The following is a 23,387-nucleotide window of genomic DNA, read 5'->3' as shown; positions in this document are numbered from 1 at the left end:
TTTCCTTCAAAAATCGATTTTCTGATCAATAAACTTGAAAAAACTAAAATCGCTTATAACTTCGTTAAAACACGTTTAAATTGAAAAATAAGCTTATTTTGTGATCACTCATATTTTCCTTCAAAAATCGATTTTCTGATCAATAAACTTGAAAAAACTTAAATCGCTTATAACTTTGTTAAAACACGCTTAAATTTAAAAATAAGCTTATTTTGTGATCACTCATATTTTCCTTCAAAAATCGATTTTCTGATCAATAAACTTGAAAAAACTAAAATCGCTTATAACTTCGTTAAAACACGTTTAAATTGAAAAATAAGCTTATTTTGTGATCACTCATATTTTCCTTCAAAAATCGATTTTCTGATCAATAAACTTGAAAAAACTTAAATCGCTTATAACTTTGTTAAAACACGCTTAAATTTAAAAATAAGCTTATTTTGTGATCACTCATATTTTCCTTCAAAAATCGATTTTCTGATCAATAAACTTGAAAAAACTTAAATCGCTTATAACTTTGTTAAAACACGTTTAAATTGAAAAATAAGCTTCATTTGTGATCACTCATATTTTCCTTCAAAAATCGATTTTCTGATCAATAAACTTGAAAAAACTAAAATCGCTTATAACTTCGTTAAAACACGTTTAAATTGAAAAATAAGCTTATTTTGTGATCACTCATATTTTCCTTCAAAAATCGATTTTCTGATCAATAAACTTGAAGAAACTAAAATCGCTTATAACTTCGTTAAAACACGCTTAAATTTAAAAAAAAGCTTATTTTGTGATCACTCATATTTTCCTTCAAAAATCGATTTTTTGGTCAAAAAACTTGAGAAAACTAAAATCGCTTATAACTTCATTAAAACACGTTTAAATTGAAAAATAAGCATATTCTGTGATCACTCATATTTTCCTTCAAAAATCGATTTTTTGATCAATAAACTTGAAAAGACTAAAATCGCTTATATCTTCGTTAAAACACGTTTAAATTGAAAAATAAGCTTCATTTGTGAGCACTCATATTTTCCTTCAAAAATCGATTTTTTTAATCAAAAAACTTGAAAAAACTAAAATCGCTTATAACTTCGTTAAAACAGGTTTAAATTGAAAAATAAGCTTATTCTGTGATCACTCATATACGATTATCTGATCAATAAACTTGAAAAAACTAAAATCGCTTATAACTTCGTTAAAACACGTTTAAATTGAAAAATAAGCTTCATTTGTGATCACTCATATTTTTCTTCAAAACTCGCTTTTTGTTATCACAAAACTTGAAAAAACTAAAATCGCTTATAACTTCGTTAAAACACGTTTAAATTGAAAAATAAGCTTATTCTGTGATCACTCATATTTTCCTTCAAAAATCGATTTTGAAAAAACTAAAATCGCTTATAACTTCGTTAAAACACGTTTAAATTGAAAAATAAGCTTCATTTGTGATCACTCATATTTTCCTTCAAAAATCGATTATCTGATCAATAAACTTGAAAAAACTAAAATCACTTATAACTTCGTTAAAACACGTTTAAATTGAAAAATAAGCTTCATTTGTGATCACTCATATTTTCCTTCAAAAATCGATTTTCTGATCAATAAACTTGAAAAAACTAAAATCGCTTATAACTTCGTTAAAACACGTTTAAATTGAAAAATAAGCTTATTCTGTGATCACTCATATACGATTATCTGATCAATAAACTTGAAAAAACTAAAATCGCTTATAACTTCGTTAAAACACGTTTAAATTGAAAAATAAGCTTCATTTGTGATCACTCATATTTTTCTTCAAAACTCGCTTTTTGTTATCACAAAACTTGAAAAAACTAAAATCGCTTATAACTTCGTTAAAACACGTTTAAATTGAAAAATAAGCTTATTCTGTGATCACTCATATTTTCCTTCAAAAATCGATTTTCTGATCAATAAACTTGAAAAAACTAAAATCGCTTATAACTTCGTTAAAACACGTTTAAATTGAAAAATAAGCTTCATTTGTGATCACTCATATTTTTCTTCAAAACTCGCTTTTTGTTATCACAAAACTTGAAAAAACTAAAATCGCTTATAACTTCGTTAAAACACGTTTAAATTGAAAAATAAGCTTATTTTGTGATCACTCATATTTTCCTTCAAAAATCGATTTTCTGATCAATAAACTTGAAAAAACTTAAATCGCTTATAACTTTGTTAAAACACGCTTAAATTGAAAAATAAGCTTATTCTGTGATCACTCATATTTTCCTTCAAAAATCGATTTTCTGATCAATAAACTTGAAAAAACTAAAATCGCTTATAACTTCGTTAAAACACGTTTAAATTGAAAAATAAGCTTCATTTGTGATCACTCATATTTTCCTTCAAAAATCGATTATCTGATCAATAAACTTGAAAAAACTAAAATCGCTTATAACTTCGTTAAAACACGTTTAAATTGAAAAATAAGCTTCATTTGTGATCACTCATATTTTCCTTCAAAAATCGATTTTCTGATCAATAAACTTGAAAAAACTAAAATCGCTTATAACTTCGTTAAAACACGTTTAAATTGAAAAATAAGCTTCATTTGTGATCACTCATATTTTTCTTCAAAACTCGCTTTTTGTTATCACAAAACTTGAAAAAACTAAAATCGCTTATAACTTCGTTAAAACACGTTTAAATTGAAAAATAAGCTTATTCTGTGATCACTCATATTTTCCTTCAAAAATCGATTTTCTGATCAATAAACTTGAAAAAACTAAAATCGCTTATAACTTCGTTAAAACACGTTTAAATTGAAAAATAAGCTTCATTTGTGATCACTCATATTTTCCTTCAAAAATCGATTTTTTGGTCAAAAAACTTGAGAAAACTAAAATCGCTTATAACTTCATTAAAACACGTTTAAATTGAAAAATAAGCATATTCTGTGATCACTCATATTTTCCTTCAAAAATCGATTTTTTGATCAATAAACTTGAAAAAACTAAAATCGCTTATATCTTCGTTAAAACACGTTTAAATTGAAAAATAAGCTTCATTTGTGAGCACTCATATTTTCCTTCAAAAATCGATTTTTTTAATCAAAAAACTTGAAAAAACTAAAATCGCTTATAACTTCGTTAAAACAGGTTTAAATTGAAAAATAAGCTTATTCTGTGATCACTCATATTTTCCTTCAAAAATCGATTTTCTGATCAATAAACTTGAAAAAACTAAAATCGCTTATAACTTCGTTAAAACACGTTTAAATTGAAAAATAAGCTTCATTTGTGATCACTCATATTTTCCTTCAAAATCGATTATCTGATCAATAAACTTGAAAAAACTAAAATCGCTTATAACTTCGTTAAAACACGTTTAAATTGAAAAATAAGCTTCATTTGTGATCACTCATATTTTCCTTCAAAAATCGATTTTCTGATCAATAAACTTGAAAAAACTAAAATCGCTTATAACTTCGTTAAAACACGTTTAAATTGAAAAATAAGCTTCATTTGTGATCACTCATATTTTCCTTCAAAAATCGATTTTCTGATCAATAAACTTGAAAAAACTAAAATCGCTTATAACTTCGTTAAAACACGTTTAAATTGAAAAATAAGCTTATTCTGTGATCACTCATATACGATTATCTGATCAATGAACTTGAAAAAACTAAAATCGCTTATAACTTCGTTAAAACACGTTTAAATTGAAAAATAAGCTTCATTTGTGATCACTCATATTTTTCTTCAAAACTCGCTTTTTGTTATCACAAAACTTGAAAAAACTAAAATCGCTTATAACTTCGTTAAAACACGTTTAAATTGAAAAATAAGCTTATTCTGTAATCACTCATATTTTCCTTCAAAAATCGATTTTCTGATCAATAAACTTGAAAAAACTAAAATCGCTTATAACTTCGTTAAAACACGTTTAAATTGAAAAATAAGCTTCATTTGTGATCACTCATATTTTTCTTCAAAACTCGCTTTTTGTTATCACAAAACTTGAAAAAACTAAAATCGCTTATAACTTCGTTAAAACACGTTTAAATTGAAAAATAAGCTTATTTTGTGATCACTCATATTTTCCTTCAAAAATCGATTTTCTGATCAATAAACTTGAAAAAACTTAAATCGCTTATAACTTTGTTAAAACACGCTTAAATTTAAAAATAAGCTTATTTTGTGATCACTCATATTTTCCTTCAAAAATCGATTTTCTGATCAATAAACTTGAAGAAACTAAAATCGCTTATAACTTCGTTAAAACACGCTTAAATTTAAAAATAAGCTTCATTTGTGATCACTCATATTTTCCTTCAAAATCGATTATCTGATCAATAAACTTGAAAAAACTAAAATCGCTTATAACTTCGTTAAAACACGTTTAAATTGAAAAATAAGCTTCATTTGTGATCACTCATATTTTCCTTCAAAAATCGATTTTCTGATCAATAAACTTGAAGAAACTAAAATCGCTTATAACTTCGTTAAAACACGTTTAAATTGAAAAATAAGCCTCATTTGTGATCACTCATATTTTCCTTCAAAAATCGATTTTTTGGTCAAAAAACTTGAGAAAACTAAAATCGCTTATAACTTCAATAAAACACGTTTAAATTGAAAAATAAGCATCTTCTGTGATCACTCATATTTTCCTTCAAAAATCGATTTTTTGATCAATAAACTTGAAAAAACTAAAATCGCTTATATCTTCGTTAAAACACGTTTAAATTGAAAAATAAGCTTCATTTGTGAGCACTCATATTTTCCTTCAAAAATCGATTTTTTTGATCAAAAAACTTGAAAAAACTAAAATCGCTTATAACTTCGTTAAAACAGGTTTAAATTGAATAATAAGCTTATTCTGTGATCACTCATATTTTCCTTAAAAAATCGATTTTCTGATCAATAAACTTGAAAAAACTAAAATCGCTTATAACTTCGTTAAAACACGTTTAAATTGAAAAATAAGCTTCATTTGTGATCACTCATATTTTCCTTCAAAAATCGATTTTTGTTATCACAAAACTTGAAAAAACTAAAATCGCTTATAACTTCGTTAAAACACGTTTAAATTGAAAAATAAGCTTCATTTGTGATCACTCATATTTTCCTTCAAAAATCGATTTTTTGGTCAAAAAACTTGAAAAAACTAAAATCGCTTATATCTTCGTTAAAACACGTTTAAATTGAAAAATAAGCTTCATTTGTGATCACTGATCACAAACTTCAAAAACTTGAGCAAACTATAATCGCTTATAACTTCGTTAAAACACGTTTAAATTGAAAAATAAGCTTATTTTGTGATATTTTCTTTCAAAAATCGATTTTCTGATCAATAAACTTCAAAAACGTTTAAATTGAAAAATAAGCTTCATTTGTGATCACTCATATTTTCCTTCGAAGATCATTTTTTTATCAAAAAACTTGAAAAAACTAAAATCGCTTATAACTTCGTTAAAACACGTTTAAATTGAAAAATAAGCTTATTTTGTGATCACTCATATTTTCCTTCAAAAATCGATTTTCTGATCAATAAACTTGAAAAAACTTAAATCGCTTATAACTTTGTTAAAACACGCTTAAATTTAAAAATAAGCTTATTTTGTGATCACTCATATTTTCCTTCAAAAATCGATTTTCTGATCAATAAACTTGAAGAAACTAAAATCGCTTATAACTTCGTTAAAACACGCTTAAATTTAAAAATAAGCTTCATTTGTGATCACTCATATTTTCCTTCAAAATCGATTATCTGATCAATAAACTTGAAAAAACTAAAATCGCTTATAACTTCGTTAAAACACGTTTAAATTGAAAAATAAGCTTCATTTGTGATCACTCATATTTTCCTTCAAAAATCGATTTTCTGATCAATAAACTTGAAAAAACTAAAATCGCTTATAACTTCGTTAAAACACGTTTAAATTGAAAAATAAGCTTCATTTGTGATCACTCATATTTTCCTTCAAAAATCGATTTTCTGATCAATAAACTTGAAAAAACTAAAATCGCTTATAACTTCGTTAAAACACGTTTAAATTGAAAAATAAGCTTATTCTGTGATCACTCATATTTTCCTTCAAAAATCGATTTTCTGATCAATAAACTTGAAGAAACTAAAATCGCTTATAACTTCGTTAAAACACGTTTAAATTGAAAAATAAGCCTCATTTGTGATCACTCATATTTTCCTTCAAAAATCGATTTTTTGGTCAAAAAACTTGAGAAAACTAAAATCGCTTATAACTTCAATAAAACACGTTTAAATTGAAAAATAAGCATCTTCTGTGATCACTCATATTTTCCTTCAAAAATCGATTTTTTGATCAATAAACTTGAAAAAACTAAAATCGCTTATATCTTCGTTAAAACACGTTTAAATTGAAAAATAAGCTTCATTTGTGAGCACTCATATTTTCCTTCAAAAATCGATTTTTTTGATCAAAAAACTTGAAAAAACTAAAATCGCTTATAACTTCGTTAAAACAGGTTTAAATTGAATAATAAGCTTATTCTGTGATCACTCATATTTTCCTTAAAAAATCGATTATCTGATCAATAAACTTGAAAAAACTAAAATCGCTTATAACTTCGTTAAAACACGTTTAAATTGAAAAATAAGCTTCATTTGTGATCACTCATATTTTCCTTCAAAAATCGATTTTTGTTATCACAAAACTTGAAAAAACTAAAATCGCTTATAACTTCGTTAAAACACGTTTAAATTGAAAAATAAGCTTCATTTGTGATCACTCATATTTTCCTTCAAAAATCGATTTTTTGGTCAAAAAACTTGAAAAAACTAAAATCGCTTATATCTTCGTTAAAACACGTTTAAATTGAAAAATAAGCTTCATTTGTGATCACTGATCACAAACTTCAAAAACTTGAGCAAACTATAATCGCTTATAACTTCGTTAAAACACGTTTAAATTGAAAAATAAGCTTATTTTGTGATATTTTCTTTCAAAAATCGATTTTCTGATCAATAAACTTCAAAAACGTTTAAATTGAAAAATAAGCTTCATTTGTGATCACTCATATTTTCCTTCGAAGATCATTTTTTTATCAAAAAACTTGAAAAAACTAAAATCGCTTACAACTTCGTTAAAACACGTTTAAATTGAAAAATAAGCTTATTTTGTGATCACTCATACTTTCCTTCCAAAATCGATTTTCTGATCGAAAAACTTAAAAAAAATTAAAATCGCTTATAACTTCGTTAAAACAGCTTTAAATTTAAAAATAAGCTTCATTTGTGATCACTCATATTTTCCTTCAAAAATCGTTTTATTTTTATCAAAAAACTTGAAAAAACTAAAATCGCTTATAACTTCGTTTAAACACGTTTAAATTGAAAAAAAGCTTCATTTGTGATCACTCATATTTTCCTTTAAAAATCTATTTTTTGATCAAAAAACTTGAAGAAACTAAAATCGCTTATGACTTTGTTAAAACAGGTTTAAATTGAACTAGTAAGAGTTCTATATTCGGCTGTGACGAATCTTATATACCCTTCACCATGATGTGTTAAAAAACAGTCAGTACGAATTTTATTACCAAAAATCAAAAAATACCAATAGAAAAATTCTCTCCTTAGAAAATACTTTTTCTACAGAAAAAGCTTTTCCTTAAAGACTCTTTTTCTATAGAAAAGAAGACTCTTTTTCTATAGAAAAAGACTTTCCTTAGAAGACAGTTTATCTATAGAAAAAATCTCTCCTTAGAAGACACTTTTTCTATAGAAAAAGTCTATCCTTTGAAGACTCTTTTTGTATAGAAAGAGTCTCTCCTTAGAAGACACTTTTTCTATAGAAAAATACTCTCCTTAGAAGATACTTTTTCTACAGAAAACTACTTTCCTTAGAAGACACATTTTCTACAGAAAATATATTTCTTTAGAATATAATTTTTCGATAGGAGACGTGTCTCCTTAGAAGATACTTTATCTATAAAAAAGTCTCTCCTTAGAAGACACTTTTGCTGTAGAAAAAGTCTTGAATAGAAAGATTGAAGGTTTTCGCAAACATGGAGGATAAAATTTGCAACTAAATAAAAATGTTTGTCAATATATAGAAATATAAGTGTTAAACATAAAACTTTGTTTACCATTAACATTTATTAACAATTAATTAAAAATCCCAACACATCTTAATAACCTAATAAACAGACTTAAATTGAAACCATTTTTTCTTTAAGTTTTCCCCGAACGCTAATTAAAACGCAATCAACATGAAAATATTCAAACGACACTCTATTCACATTTCATACAAAATTAGTTTGTTCTAATTACATTTTTATAAACAATTTTTTTGTGACTAATAAGCAAAGCACGTCTTAGTTATCATTGTCATAAGACAAAAATAACTAAGAAAAATAAAAATTCTATTGTTTTAGGAAATATATCCCCCTTCGCATTAATAAAAGCCAACAGCCTACCCGACTTCTATACGTTAATGATCCATAGAGAATAGTTGCCAAAATTATGACAGATAAATTCAATAATAAGAAAAAGAAGCAACTTACTTAGCACAAACTTACCATAGAAGAGAGAATAAGTAAATAAACATATGCGTTTTTTTATATTTAAAACATTCTATTAACAAAAGGTCTGTTTTGTCTAAACACAGGACAAAAATTGTCCTAAAACAAAAGTGTCATTTTATATGTATGTATGCCTTTTATGTGTATTTCCTTTTACTGTATGTTTTGATATAGTTATTTTAGTAGCTGTAAAGGATATTGTTGTTGTTTTGAGGTTGTGTGGTAGTGATGGTGTTGGTAATGCTGGTAATGATGGTGTTAAAATAGGCACTGTGGCTACCAACAACAATTTAATTAAGTTTCATGAAATTACTACATACAGTTGCTGTTGTTATAACTACAACTATTAGAATTTTAACAAAAACACACATGAATAACATGATGTACACAGACTAAAATAATAATAAAGGGATACCCAACAAACAATTAACGTTTCGTTTCTTCTGATGACACTTTTTCTATAAAAATGTTCTCTTCTGAAGACACTGCTTCTAAGTAGAACTGAACTAGAACTGAACTAGAACTGAACTAGAACTGAACTAGAACTGAACTAGAACTGAACTAGAACTGAACTAGAACTGAACCAGAACTGAACTAGAACTGAACTAGAACTGAACTAGAAGTGAACTAGAACTGAACTAGAACTGAACTAGAACTGAACTAGAACTGAACTAGAACTGAACTAGAACTGAACTAGAACTGAACTAGAACTGAACTAGAACTGAACTAGAACTGAACTAGAACTGAACTAGAACTAGAACTAGAACTGAACTAGAACTAGCACTAGTTAGTTAGTTAGTTAGTTAATTAGTTAGTTAGTTAGTTAGTTAGTAGTTAGTTAGTAGTTTAGTTAGTTAGTGTTAGTTATGTTAGTTAGTTAGTTATTTAGTTAGTTAGTTAGTTAGTTAGTTAGTTAGTTAGTTAGTTAGTTAGTTAGTTAGTTAGTTGTTAGTTAGTTAGTTAGTTAGTTAGTAGTAGTTAGTTAGTTAGTTAGTACTTAGTTAGTAGTTAGTTAGTTAGTTAGTTAGTTAGTTAGTTAGTTAGTTAGTTAGTTAAGTTAGTTAGTTAGTTAGTTAGTTAGTTAGTTAGTTAGTTAGTTAGTTAGTTAGTTAGTTAGTTAGTTAGTTAGTTAGTTAGTTAGTTAGTTAGTTAGTTAGTTAGTTAGTTAGTTAGTTAGTTAGTAGTTAGTTAGTTAGTTAGTTAGTTAGTTAGTTAGTTAGTTAGTTAGTTAGTTAGTTAGTTAGTTAGTTAGTTAGTTAGTTAGTTAGTTAGTTAGTTAGTTAGTTAGTTAGTTAGTTAGTTAGTTAGTAGTTAGTTAGTTAGTTAGTTAGTTAGTTAGTTAGTTAGTTAGTTAGTTAGTTAGTTAGTTAGTTAGTTAGTTAGTTAGTTAGTTAGTTAGTTAGTTAGTTAGTTAGTTAGTTAGTTAGTTAGTTAGTTAGTTAGTTAGTTAGTTAGTTAGTTAGTTAGTTAGTTAGTTAGTTAGTTAGTTAGTTAGTTAGTTAGTTAGTTAGTTAGTTAGTTAGTTAGTTAGTTAGTTAGTTAGTTAGTTAGTTAGTTAGTTAGTTAGTTAGTTAGTTAGTTAGTTAGTTAGTTAGTTAGTTAGTTAGTTAGTTAGTTAGTAGTTAGTTAGTTAGTTAGTTAGTTAGTTAGTAGTTAGTTAGTTAGTTAGTTAGTTAGTTAGTTAGTTAGTTAGTTAGTTAGTTAGTTAGTTAGTTAGTTAGTTAGTTAGTTAGTTAGTTAGTAGTTAGTTAGTTAGTTAGTTAGTTAGTTAGTTAGTTAGTTAGTTAGTTAGTTAGTTAGTAGTTAGTTAGTTAGTTAGTTAGTTAGTTAGTTAGTTAGTTAGTTAGTTAGTTAGTTAGTTAGTAGTTAGTTAGTTAGTTAGTTAGTTAGTTAGTTAGTTAGTAGTTAGTTAGTTAGTTAGTTAATTAGTTAGTTACTTGTTAGTTTAAATATTACTGATGGTTTAAGTATTAACTTTGATCTTAATACTTGTTGGGATTTTTCCCCATAAACTTTTTCGAGGAGTTTGCATTAATTCACAGGATATGTGATATTTTATGTGGATTAGTTTGTTTATAGAGACTTTGTAATGCTAACATATTAAATATTTTTATCCTTGAACATTAGTTTACTTTAAACTTTAATAGGGAAAATTACATTTTTGACAAAATGATATTCAAAAACGATTTAAGGTAAATTTTGTAATTCTTAGATTATTTGTAATTTTAACTGAATGCAAGTACATTTTAGAAACATTTCTATTTGCAGGCTGAAAAAGATTTGACAAACTTCCATTTTGGGGTTTGCCAAACTGCAAATATTCATATGTAAATCCTCTTAATTTTCTTTTCATTCCTCTATTTGTTGCCTTAATTTTCCCGCCGCTTTAAGCATGTAATAAAACCACATTTGCTCACCGGTTTATTTCTTCAACTTAACAAAGACAAGATTTGTTATCAGAAAGTCTTTTTCACTCAATGGTTCTTAAGACTAAATCACATAAAATTCCTGCTTAAAACCAGTAAACATAGAATTTACACACTTTAACACCTTAAGATGTTTGACTGAAAGACTCCCACTACTGTTTGAAATTCCATACCAATAACTAATGTGTTTGTCATGGAAGCCGCAGTGGTAACTTTGCCATCAGTTATCACTATTTTTATATATATTGTATATGTACATAAAGCCTGCTATATTATTTTCTATTATACATATACATATATAGAGATTGTTTAGAGATTCCATTTAGGTTAAAGCTAATAAAGTCAAAGATAGATTTACCAAAGTTAACAGTTATGTATGTGAACAATATAAGGGTTATAATCAGGCTTTTAACGCCAGGTTGTACGGAGGATATGTTAAAAGTTGTTTCAAGATCTAGCTTTTATTAAAAAAATGAACAATGTTTGATATAAAAATGTGTTAAAAGTTCTCAGAGGTTCCTCAAACCTTAGTATGATTGATCACTCTCAAACGTTAATCAGTTAGAAAGAAAGTGAATTGTTTTCAAAATCCACCATTTTCTCTTTACTCTCAGTCTTAGTCAAGAAATGCTAAGTAATGTTTATATGAAGCTTTAGGAAACTTAAACGACAATCCTCGTACCTTGACAAGGACATTTCTAGTATGTTAGTTTAACTCCATATTCGTTGATAGAATGCGTAGATGTTATTAATAATATTATTTGTGTTAATTCTATTACACTACTCGATGACAAAGTGTAGACAACTCTTTTCTCTATTTATCTTTAAACACACACAAACGCACAATATTTGATTAAAACAAGGACTGATAGTAACCCAGCAAACCATGAAGTTGGATTTTAAATTAACAATGATTTCACAACAAACTTCTTTTTAAATTTTATATTCCTTAAGTACACAAATTTAACCAGAGTCCTTGCTGTGCTAATGAGAGCAGTTAACTGTTGGCTAAAAACAAAAGCCAGCATAGACAATAAGATGGTTCCTTTTGTAAGAGGGAAAAAACGAAAAGTGGCAATCGCTTTGATTAAACTGAAAAATTTTCAAGGATTTTTCCCTCGAAATAATGATTAGTGTGGAGATAATGATTCCTTGCTAATGTACATTTGCTTATGCGTGCTGCAAAATCAAAATAAAGACTTAGCAAACAAACAAAAAAAAAAAGCTTAAATATATTTACACTTTAAAATCTGCCTTAATTAGGTGTTATTTTATGATTTTTAGGCATAAAATTACAAATGTAATAACGAAATAATTACAAGGAAAATACACATTTTAATGAACAATAACAAAAAAGCGTGGGGTATATCGGCATTTTTCACATTATTTGAAAGCCATAGAAATATTTGCATTATCGTAGTTTTTATAAAAGTACTAAAATTTTAGTTTTTAGAAGTATGACAATCGTATGTTTTTTAGTTACTAAAATCGTTTTTTCCAAAATATACTTTTTTCAAAAGTACTAACTTCTAAAAGTACTAAAATTCCCTTTCTCTAATAGTACAAAAATCGTACAATTGTTAGCTAAAAGTATGAAAATTTGAGCACTTTTCCTAAAAGTACTAAAATTGTCCTATTTCTAAAAGTACTATATTTGTCCTTTTTCTTAAGCACTGGAAACTTACTTTTTCTAAAAGTACTAAAATTGTCCTTTTTCTAAAGTACTGAAATCGAACTTATTATTTAATCGTAATTTTTCTAATATTACTAAAATCGTACTTTTTATAAAAGTACCGAAATAATACTGTTTCTAATAAGAAGTACATCAGTCGTACTTTAGATAAAATCGTACTCTTTCGTCCATTTTCTAAAAGTACTAAGTTAGTATTTTCTTAAAGTATGTACTATAATCGTACTTCTTCTAAAAGTACTAAAATCGTACAAAAGTAGTATTTTTTATAAAAGTACAAAAATCTTACTTTTGATAAAAGTTCAAAAATTATACTTATCTAAAGCGTAGTTCTTCTATATATAATGGAATAGTACTTCTTCTAAAAGTACTGAAATAGTACTATTTCTAATCGTACTCTTTCTAAAAGTACTAAAATCATCCTTTTTTAAAGTAATAAAATCGTCCTCTTTTTGAAAGTACTAAAATCGTAAAATACTAAAATCGTAAAACAAAAATCTTATTTTAGATAAAAGTACTAATTTCGTACTTTATCTAAAAATAAATAAATAGTCCATTTTCTAAAAGTACTAAAAGCGCAGTTCTTATAAATGTAACGAAATAGTACTTTTTCTAAAAGTACTTAAATAGTAATGTTTTAATGTAACTAGTACATCAATCGTACTTTTAATAAAATCAAACTCTTTCTAAGAACGTTTTAAGCTTTTTCCAAAAGTACTAAATTTTCCCTTTTTCTAAAGTACTAAAAAAGTACTTTTTCTAAAAGTACTGAAATCGAACTTATTATAAATGCAATTAAATCGTACATTTTCTAAAAGTATTAAAAAAGATTTGATAAAATTACTAAAATCTTAATTTAAAGGTATTAAAATGATACTTTTTCTAAAGGTACTATAAAAGTACTGTTTCTAAATGTACTAAAATATTACTTCTACTAAAAGCACTAAAATCGTACTACAATTTTTTTAAAGTACTAGTACTAGTACTAGTAAAATCTAGCTCCGTTTAAAAATATTGAAAACCCATTCTTGCTAAATGTACTAAAATGTACTTTATCAATTAATCCCACCACTACCAAAGAAAAATTTGATTTTAATTTGTATTGCAATAAAGTTAAATTTAAAAAAATAACATTATTATTAAAACCACAAAGTGTTGTTGTAATATTATTTAATATTAAATCCAAAAAGTAATAATTACAATTTTCTTTGGAAATTTTCTCAAGAAAATCTACTTTGAAAGACTAAATTACACTCACACTTAATTTAAACGGAAGTGTATTTATATTCATTAAATTAAACCAATAAAATCAACAAAATATTGTCTTATCTTTATTAAATATTTAACAGTTAGAAGTAGCCATGTTGTCCTTCCTTCCCATACACTCAGAGACATACATATTCATTCAGTTGATGATAGATTTAAATATAATTACAAACGTAATTAAAAATTTCCTGTTATGAACTTGTATTACATGTGTAGATGAAATTAAAACAGACACAACGAGGGCTTATCACAAATACATACATACATACATATGTACATTCTTATTTATTTATCTGGAAAGATAGTTATAGTTTATACTTATATGGCAAAGTAAATTAAATGAATTCATGTTAAATATAGCTTAAGAATATTTTCTTTATAGTTCAAGACATTTTCTAGTCATGTCATTTACTTACATAAATAAATACAGATCTTCTTCCTCCGTTACCCATCTTTTTGTGGTTCCTGATAGACATGTGTATGTCTAACTACAACGTATTCGAGCACTAGTTTAGTTTAGTTGTCTTCTTTTAAAATTTAAGCATATCAGCAAATTTGAAAGTTACAATTATTTTGTAACCAAATTTTTAATCAAAATATGATTTTTTTAATAATTTCCAATTTAAATTAAATCACTTCTCACTCTATACATTACCCAGCACCAATAAAATCGCTAGTTTAATGAAATTATTTCAGATTTCTAGCTAATTTGCTGTGGCCTCCCAGCGCTGCAGGGTTTTTCTATATTTTCCTATAATGCTGCAGACAGACCTTAATCAGTGACCACTAGTAGCCAAAAAACCATTTTCTACAACATAAACTCAAAGTTATCGAGTGGCATATGCTAATTTTGTAGATATAATACTGATACTGCAGCAGTTGTATGAAAGAGTAGAGAGTTTTGACTTTACATGGAATACAAAAACAAAAGTGTAGTTTATTTCGTTCGTTAGTATTTTTTAAATTCACACTTTCCAAGTTACAGTGGAGGTTAAAGATAATCGTACAATTTTCAGACTTTTTACAATAGACTAGACTATAGATTATACTATAGACTAGACTATAGACTAGACTATAGACTAAACTATAGACTAGACTATAGACTAGACTATGGACTAGACTATAGACTAGACTATAGACTAGACTATGGACTAGACTATAGACTAGACTATGGACTAGACTAGACTATAGACTAGACTATATACTAGACTATAGACTAGACTATAGACTAGACTATAGACTAGACTATAGACTAGACTATAGACTAGACTATAGACTAGACTATCTAGACTATAGACTAGACTATAGACTAGACTATAGACTAGACTATAGACTAGACTATAGACTAGACTATAGACTAGACTATAGACTAGACTATAGACTAGACTATAGACTAGACTATAGACTAGACTATAGACTAGACTATAGACTAGACTATAGACTAGACTATAGACTAGACTATAGACTAGACTATAGACTAGACTATAGACTAGACTATAGACTAGACTATAGACTAGACTATAGACTAGACTATAGACTAGACTAGACTATAGACTAGACTATAGACTAGACTATAGACTAGACTAGACTATAGACTAGACTATAGACTAGACTATAGACTAGACTATAGACTAGACTATAGACTAGACTATAGACTAGACTATAGACTAGACTATAGACTAGACTATAGACTAGACTATAGACTAGACTATAGACTAGACTATAGACTAGACTATAGACTAGACTATAGACTAGACTATAGACTAGACTATAGACTAGACTATAGACTAGACTATAGACTAGACTATAGACGAGACTATAGACTAGACTATAGACGAGACTATAGACTAGACTATAGACTAGACTATAGACTAGACTATAGACTAGACTATAGACTAGACTATAGACTAGACTATAGACTAGACTATGGACTAGACTATAGACTAGACTATAGACTAGACTATAGACTAGACTATAGACTAGACTATAGACTAGACTATAGACTAGACTATGGACTAGACTATAGACTAGACTATAGACTAGACTATAGACTAGACTATAGACTAGACTATAGACTAGACTATAGACTAGACTATAGACTAGACTATAGACTAGACTATAGACTAGACTATAGACTAGACTATAGACTAGACTATAGACTAGACTATAGACTAGACTATAGACTAGACTATAGACTAGACTATAGACTAGACTATAGACTAGACTATAGACTAGACTATAGACTAGACTATAGACTAGACTATAGACTAGACTATAGACTAGACTATAGACTAGACTATAGACTAGACTATAGACTAGACTATAGACTAGACTATAGACTAGACTATAGACTAGACTATAGACTAGACTATAGACTAGACTATAGACTAGACTATAGACTAGACTATAGACTAGACTATAGACTAGACTATAGACTAGACTATAGACTAGACTAGACTAGACTATAGACTAGACTATAGACTAGACTATAGACTAGACTATAGACTAGACTATAGACTAGACTATAGACTAGACTATAGACTAGACTATAGACTAGACTATAGACTAGACTATAGACTAGACTATAGACTAGACTATAGACTAGACTATAGACTAGACTATAGACTAGACTATAGACTAGACTATAGACTAGACTATAGACTAGACTATAGACTAGACTATAGACTAGACTATAGACTAGACTAAGACTAGACTATAGACTAGACTAGACTATAGACTAGACTAGACTATAGACTAGACTAGACTATAGACTAGACTATACTATAGACTAGACTAGACTATAGACTAGACTAGACTATAGACTAGACTAGACTATAGACTAGACTAGACTATAGACTAGACTAGACTAGACTATAGACTAGACTAGACTATAGACTAGACTATAGACTAGACTATAGACTAGACTATAGACTAGACTATAGACTAGACTATAGACTAGACTATAGACTAGACTATAGACTAGACTATAGACTAGACTATAGACTAGACTATAGACTAGACTATAGACTAGACTATAGACTAGACTAGACTAGACTATAGACTAGACTATAGACTAGACTATAGACTAGACTATAGACTAGACTATAGACTAGACTATAGACTAGACTATAGACTAGACTATAGACTAGACTATAGACTAGACTATAGACTAGACTATAGACTAGACTATAGACTAGACTATAGACTAGACTATAGACTAGACTATAGACTAGACTATAGACTAGACTATAGACTAGACTATAGACTAGACTATAGACTAGACTATAGACTAGACTATAGACTAGACTATAGACTAGACTATAGACTAGACTATAGACTAGACTATAGACTAGACTATAGACTAGACTATAGACTAGACTATAGACTAGACTATAGACTAGACTATAGACTAGACTATAGACTAGACTATAGACTAGACTATAGACTAGACTATAGACTAGACTATAGACTAGACTATAGACTAGACTATAGACTAGACTATAGACTAGACTATAGACTAGACTATAGACTAGACTATAGACTAGACTATAGACTAGACTATAGACTAGACTATAGACTAGACTATAGACTAGACTATAGACTAGACTATAGACTAGACTATAGACTAGACTATAGACTAGACTATAGACTAGACTATAGACTAGACTATAGACTAGACTATAGACTAGACTAGACTAGACTATAGACTAGACTATAGACTAGACTATAGACTAGACTATAGACTAGACTATAGACTAGACTATAGACTAGACTATAGACTAGACTATAGACTAGACTATAGACTAGACTATAGACTAGACTATAGACTAGACTATAGACTAGACTATAGACTAGACTATAGACTAGACTACTATAGACTAGACTATAGACTAGACTATAGACTAGACTATAGACTAGACTATAGACTAGACTATAGACTAGACTATAGACTATACTATAGACGAACTATAGACTAGACTATAGACGAGACTATAGACTAGACTATAGACTAGACTATAGACTAGACTATAGACTAGACTATAGACTAGACTATAGACTAGACTATAGACTAGACTATAGACTAGCTATAGACTAGACTATAGACTAGACTATAGACTAGACTATAGACTAGACTATAGACTAGACTATAGACTAGACTATAGACTAGACTATAGACTAGACTATAGACTAGACTATAGACTAGACTATAGACTATAGACTAGACTATAGACTAGACTATAGACTTGCCAAAAGTACTAAAATCATGCATTTTAAAAGTTTTTCCAAAATTATTAAACGTACATGTTCTAAAGTTCTAAAGTCATACTTTTCTATAATTTTCTGAGAAATCAAGAAACATGTTTTTGCAACTTTTGTGGTAAACTTAATTTAAAGTTTACAATTAAAAATTTTCTAAATTTTTTTAGACATTAAAAATTAACAAAACCGTTAAGTTTTCGCCAACACAAATTCCTTGAAATGTAGTTAAACTTTCGACTTTGAGTATTTAATTGAAATATGTATTACAAACTAAATACCAACTAATTAGTGAATGCATTTGAGCTTAAATAATGTTCAATGAAAATTAACAACATTTACACTTAAATATTCTCATAAATAAATCCTACATACATATGTATGTATGCATAAACTCCCACATATGCCTGCAGTTTGTGATGGAGCTATGCAGAACTTGTGGTTAAGGGTTAGCCCTAGTTATACAATTAAATGTGACTAATAAAATTAATTTGCTTTAGCAAGAAGTTAATTGATCCTGAAAGAATTACCAATGAACAATTTTGCATTAAACAGATTACTTCTGATAGGTAAAGTATCCTGATTACTAGAGACGATTGTTTTTTTTTTTTAATTTTTTCTAAAAGGGTTACATTGATTCTTGATAAAACTGCAGGTATATAATAATTTTCCCTTAATTCCGCACAGTGCGTGTTTCTCTCGAATATACTCAACCAGATACACTATCCATAAACATGGGACAACCAAAACTAAAACCACAGCAGTATCATCAACGGCCATCTTGTCCGTCCAACTACATGAATAACTTATTAAAACCATAATTGCCAAATTAAACTCAAACTTAATACCAAAACAGTCAGTGCAGAGAACAAATACTTGTAACATCAACATCATCATCATGATGATCATCTTTAATAATATATGAAGAGTTTTCATTATTAATTTTTATATTTTTAAAATATGTTTATTACTGGATTTAAAGTGATTTTGAGAATATTGTGAATATATAATTAAATTTGATACAATACTCTGTATAACATAAGATAGACAAGACTGTTGTAAATATGATGTGTGAAAGTTGATGGTATGGTGATGATGCCTTTAGGGTCATATGATATGTGTATGACTATGTTTATTTCATATGATGTGATTATAATTTGTTCTCTGATTACAATTGCGACGACTATTCATCGTATATGTGTGTATGTATGTATTATAGAATGCTGGAGTGTTTGTAGTATGTTGTGGAGTATAAAAACTAATTAAATTTTCAGTTTAATATTAATTACACAAAACTTAAAAACATATCATGTTAAAATTGATTTTTATTTTTTTGTTTGTAATAACAATTAAATATCAAGTATAAGTATATGTATATAAAATGTTATATAATCCAGCTATTTGAAACTTATGTTCGCTTAAAAAGAATGATTTGTTTATGGGATATATTGAAGAAGACTTGAAACATATTTAGTGCGTTAACTACTTCTTTGGGATGAGGATTAGTTCTGTTCCGTACTATTAAAAGTGCAAAATATCGCAGTTCCCAAGAAATACTAAAGTTGTACTTTTTATAAAAGTACTAAATTCGCACTTTTTCTAATATTCCCAAAATTATACTTTTTCCAACTGTATTTTTTCAAAAAATACTAAAGTTTTGTTTTTCTTAAAGTACTTAAATTGCACTAATTCTTAAAGTACTAAAATCACACTATTTCTTAAAGTATTGAAATCGTACTTTTTATAAAAGTACTTAATTCGCACTTTTTCCTAAAAGTTATTTGCAAAAAAATTTTACTTAAATTTTTATTTTTTTTAAAGTACTACAATCGTACTTTTCTTCAAGTAATAAAATCGTACTTTTTTAAAGTACCAAATTCGTTTTTTTTTCTAAAAGTACTAAAACTCTACTTTTTACAGAAAGTATTTGAGAAGCGCACGTACGCATGCATGCATGCATGTAAGTAAGTATGTATGTATGTATGTATGTATGTATGTATGTATGTATGTATGTATGTATGTATGTATGTATGTATGTATGTATGTATGTATGTATGTATGTATGTATGTATGTATGTATGTATGTATGTATGTATGTATGTATGTATGTATGTATGTATGTATGTATGTCCGTCTGTCGGCCCGTCCGTCTGTCTGTTTATTGAAAGAAATTTTCTGATATTTTCGGGACCCCTTTTTCTTTCTTATAAAGGTACTTTTTGAGTTTTCTAATATTGTTAATATTAATAAAATAACTTTAAAGAAACATTAAATTGAGCGTGAAGAGGTACTTTTGCTACTTTTTCGTTCTTTAAAAGGTACCTTTTAAATTTTCTTTAATATTGAACCTAGAACGTAAGCATGTAGAGCCCGTAGTAAGTAAAACCCTATAAAAGATAAAATTTTGGTACTTTTTCGTTCTTTAAAAAGTACTTTTTGAGTCTTCTATAACGTTGAAACATAAAGTTAAGCATGTAGGGCCCGCAGTAAATGAGAACCTATAAACTGGAACTTTTGGTACTTTTTCGTTTTTCAAAAGATACTTTATGAGTGTTTTCATTTTAATGGAATGGAAATCTATAAGAGTGTAATTTTTGGTACTATTGAACATGCTTGGAACTTTTTCACGAAGCACGCTGATTGAATGAACATGTATAAAAGGGGACGTTTTGGTACTTTTTCGTTTTACAATTGGTAATTTTTGGATATTTGGTAATAAAATTCGTACTGACTGTATTTTTAAACATACCATAGTGAAGAGTATATTCGACACGGCCGAATATAAAACTCTTACTTGTTTTATTTAACGGTCCATGTAAAGAAAGTATCGTAGTATGTAGTTTCGAAAGCATTTTAAAACATTTTGATTATTGGTTGATGATCATCATCAATGATGTGTTTTTGTTTTTATAAAACGTTTACCTTTAATTGCATTATTTTCGCCTTATTTTATCATGCATAATAAAATTATTTTCCCGTTACTGCTGTTCTTGTTGTTGTTGCTACGTTGCAGCAATCAAAAACAAACATGAGGGCAACACATTGTTGCAAGTTGTATGTAAAGAGGAAGTACATGCATCAGTCTATCAATGACTTCATTCACAGTTTTTTGCCAGGAATAAGTGCACGTATTGCTAGGGGAACCCACACATCTGTACACTCAGTTTAACGCTTACCTGTACACATTATCCGTAACATGTTGAAATAAAAACATAACGGTATATGTGGTTTTTATGTATGTGAGTGGGCGTTAACGATAAAAAGAAAACAGTGTTTGTGAAAAATTTGTTATATCTCATGGTTTATCAAAATGATTAGTTTCATAAAAAGTTTTAGTTCTAGATTTTTTTGCTTTCTCTTGTCCCACTGTCTGCATTACATTAATGCCTGAACTATAGAGGGCGTGTGCGTGCGTTAAATTTTAACTTGACATGAAGCTACAAAAGGATGGTTAAGCGTAAATATATACCAACAAAACAAACAAACAAAAAATAGAATCACAAAGTCAAATCTAATTAAAATATTCGAAATTGATGTGATGACGCCTTCTGTTGCTGTGCATTCACTATGAGAGCGAGCTACATATGTGTGTACCTACTTGCAACTGCAATCACTAGCACAAAATAATGAGTTTTTATTTTCTTGTTTTACAACGTTGGGAAAGAAGGGTGTCAACGACTTTTTGAAACTCATGTCATTGTAAAATAGTTAATGCAACATCATTTGTTTTTTCTTGCTTGGTTTTTCCTACAATGCAACAAACTTTATTTTTTATTATTGTTTTGCTACATTACACTTTTTCCCTTTAGTGACAAAGTTTTAGTGCCACACATGTGTTGGCAGCATATTTTGTTCGCCACAACTTAAGAGAGACATTGCGAAATTTCTTAATGCCATGTAGTAGTAACAAATTTATTTCGTAATAGATTTTATAGCGAGGAGTTTCTTAACTTTTAGGATTTAAACAGGGAAGTCGAAAATAATGGTACTTTTTATACCCTTCACCTTCGTGAGAAGGGTATGTATAAGTTTGTCATTTCATTTGTAATTTCTATAAAAAAATTTTGCGACCGAATCCTTATAAATAACGGAGTCGATTTTCCGTATGTCTGTTTGTTTGTTTGTCTGTCTGTATGTTTGTTGAAATCAATTTTCTGAAGACCCCAGATATCTTTGGGATCCAGATCTTCAACAATTTTGTCAGACATACTTTCGACAAGTTTGCTATTAAAAATCAGCAAAATCGGTTCATAATAATAATGCAATCGGTTCATGATAAAAAAGCAAATAATGAATAAATTTTGGTGGTTTTTTATTACATTCTTTGCACAAACGAAAAAACAACACTATTCAAATATTTTAATTATATTAAACTTTTACCACAAAATTATATAAAATTAACATTTTATCAAGTATCATTTAGTTTGATTTTTTTTAATAATCTCAAGTACATACACATAATTTGAACATTATAACAAGGTACTTTAGATAATTTATAAAAATAATTTTTATTAAAAAGTAGCAAGAAAAACTCTTTAAAAATAACAACAAAATCTGTAATATTAACAACAATTAAAACTATTGTTAACATTTATTTTATTGTTTTGTTATAACAGTAATAACATTTAACCTTGTTGTTACTTTTAGTATTTCATTGTCCGTTCTTCATTGCAAATCTACAATAAACATTCAGGATTTGAAAAAGTTTTGAAAATTTTGTTTCAAGGACCATAAACATTAAAGGAAATTTTGCATTTTATAAATTATGAATTAAAGAAATTTCTAAAATTTAAACATAAAGAAAACACTACATTAATATTGGAATTATGTAGATTTAAAAAATATTTATGAACTTACCTTTCAGAATGTTGTTGCTTAGCTCCAAACACAAGATGCCTTACCAAACCAAAATTTTTTTTTAAAATAATTTTCAAATTGAACTAAAAATTAGTTATTCACAGCACTTTTCCTTTTATAAAACCAAAATTAACTGTAAATAGAAGAAAACAAAATTTTGTATTGAAAACTTTATCGTATTTTTTCAAAAATGTAATAAAGAAACAGCTTAATAGTCTCACATTGTCTATAGACTAGACTATAGAATAGACTATAGACAAGACTATAGACTAGACTATAGAATAGACTATAGACTAGACTATAGACTAGACTATAGACTATACTATAGACTAGACTATAGACTAGACTATAGACTAGACTATAGACTAG

At 27.6% G+C, this 23,387-nt stretch overlaps 1 protein-coding gene across 1 annotated transcript in view; it reads right to left on the bottom strand.

Annotated features, from left to right (window-relative positions):
* Nucleotides 1-23,147, bottom strand: part of LOC119603602 (allatostatin-A receptor-like) — a gene marked incomplete at its 3' end in the record, with an annotated part of 109,838 nt that extends 86,691 nt beyond the window's left edge. The window contains exon 1 of the mRNA XM_037955678.1: nt 23,019-23,147. The remainder of the gene's footprint in view (nt 1-23,018) is intronic.
* Nucleotides 23,148-23,387: the final 240 nt, after the last annotated feature.

This window comes from Lucilia sericata, unplaced genomic scaffold (genome assembly GCF_015586225.1).
Source record: "Lucilia sericata isolate MDLA Ls3-8-SP2 unplaced genomic scaffold, ASM1558622v1 Contig000314F_arrow, whole genome shotgun sequence".
NCBI classification, from domain to species: Eukaryota; Metazoa; Arthropoda; class Insecta; order Diptera; family Calliphoridae; genus Lucilia; species Lucilia sericata.
The sequence above is the reverse complement of the archived record's forward strand: the minus strand, read 5'-3'. Positions and strand labels throughout refer to the sequence as shown.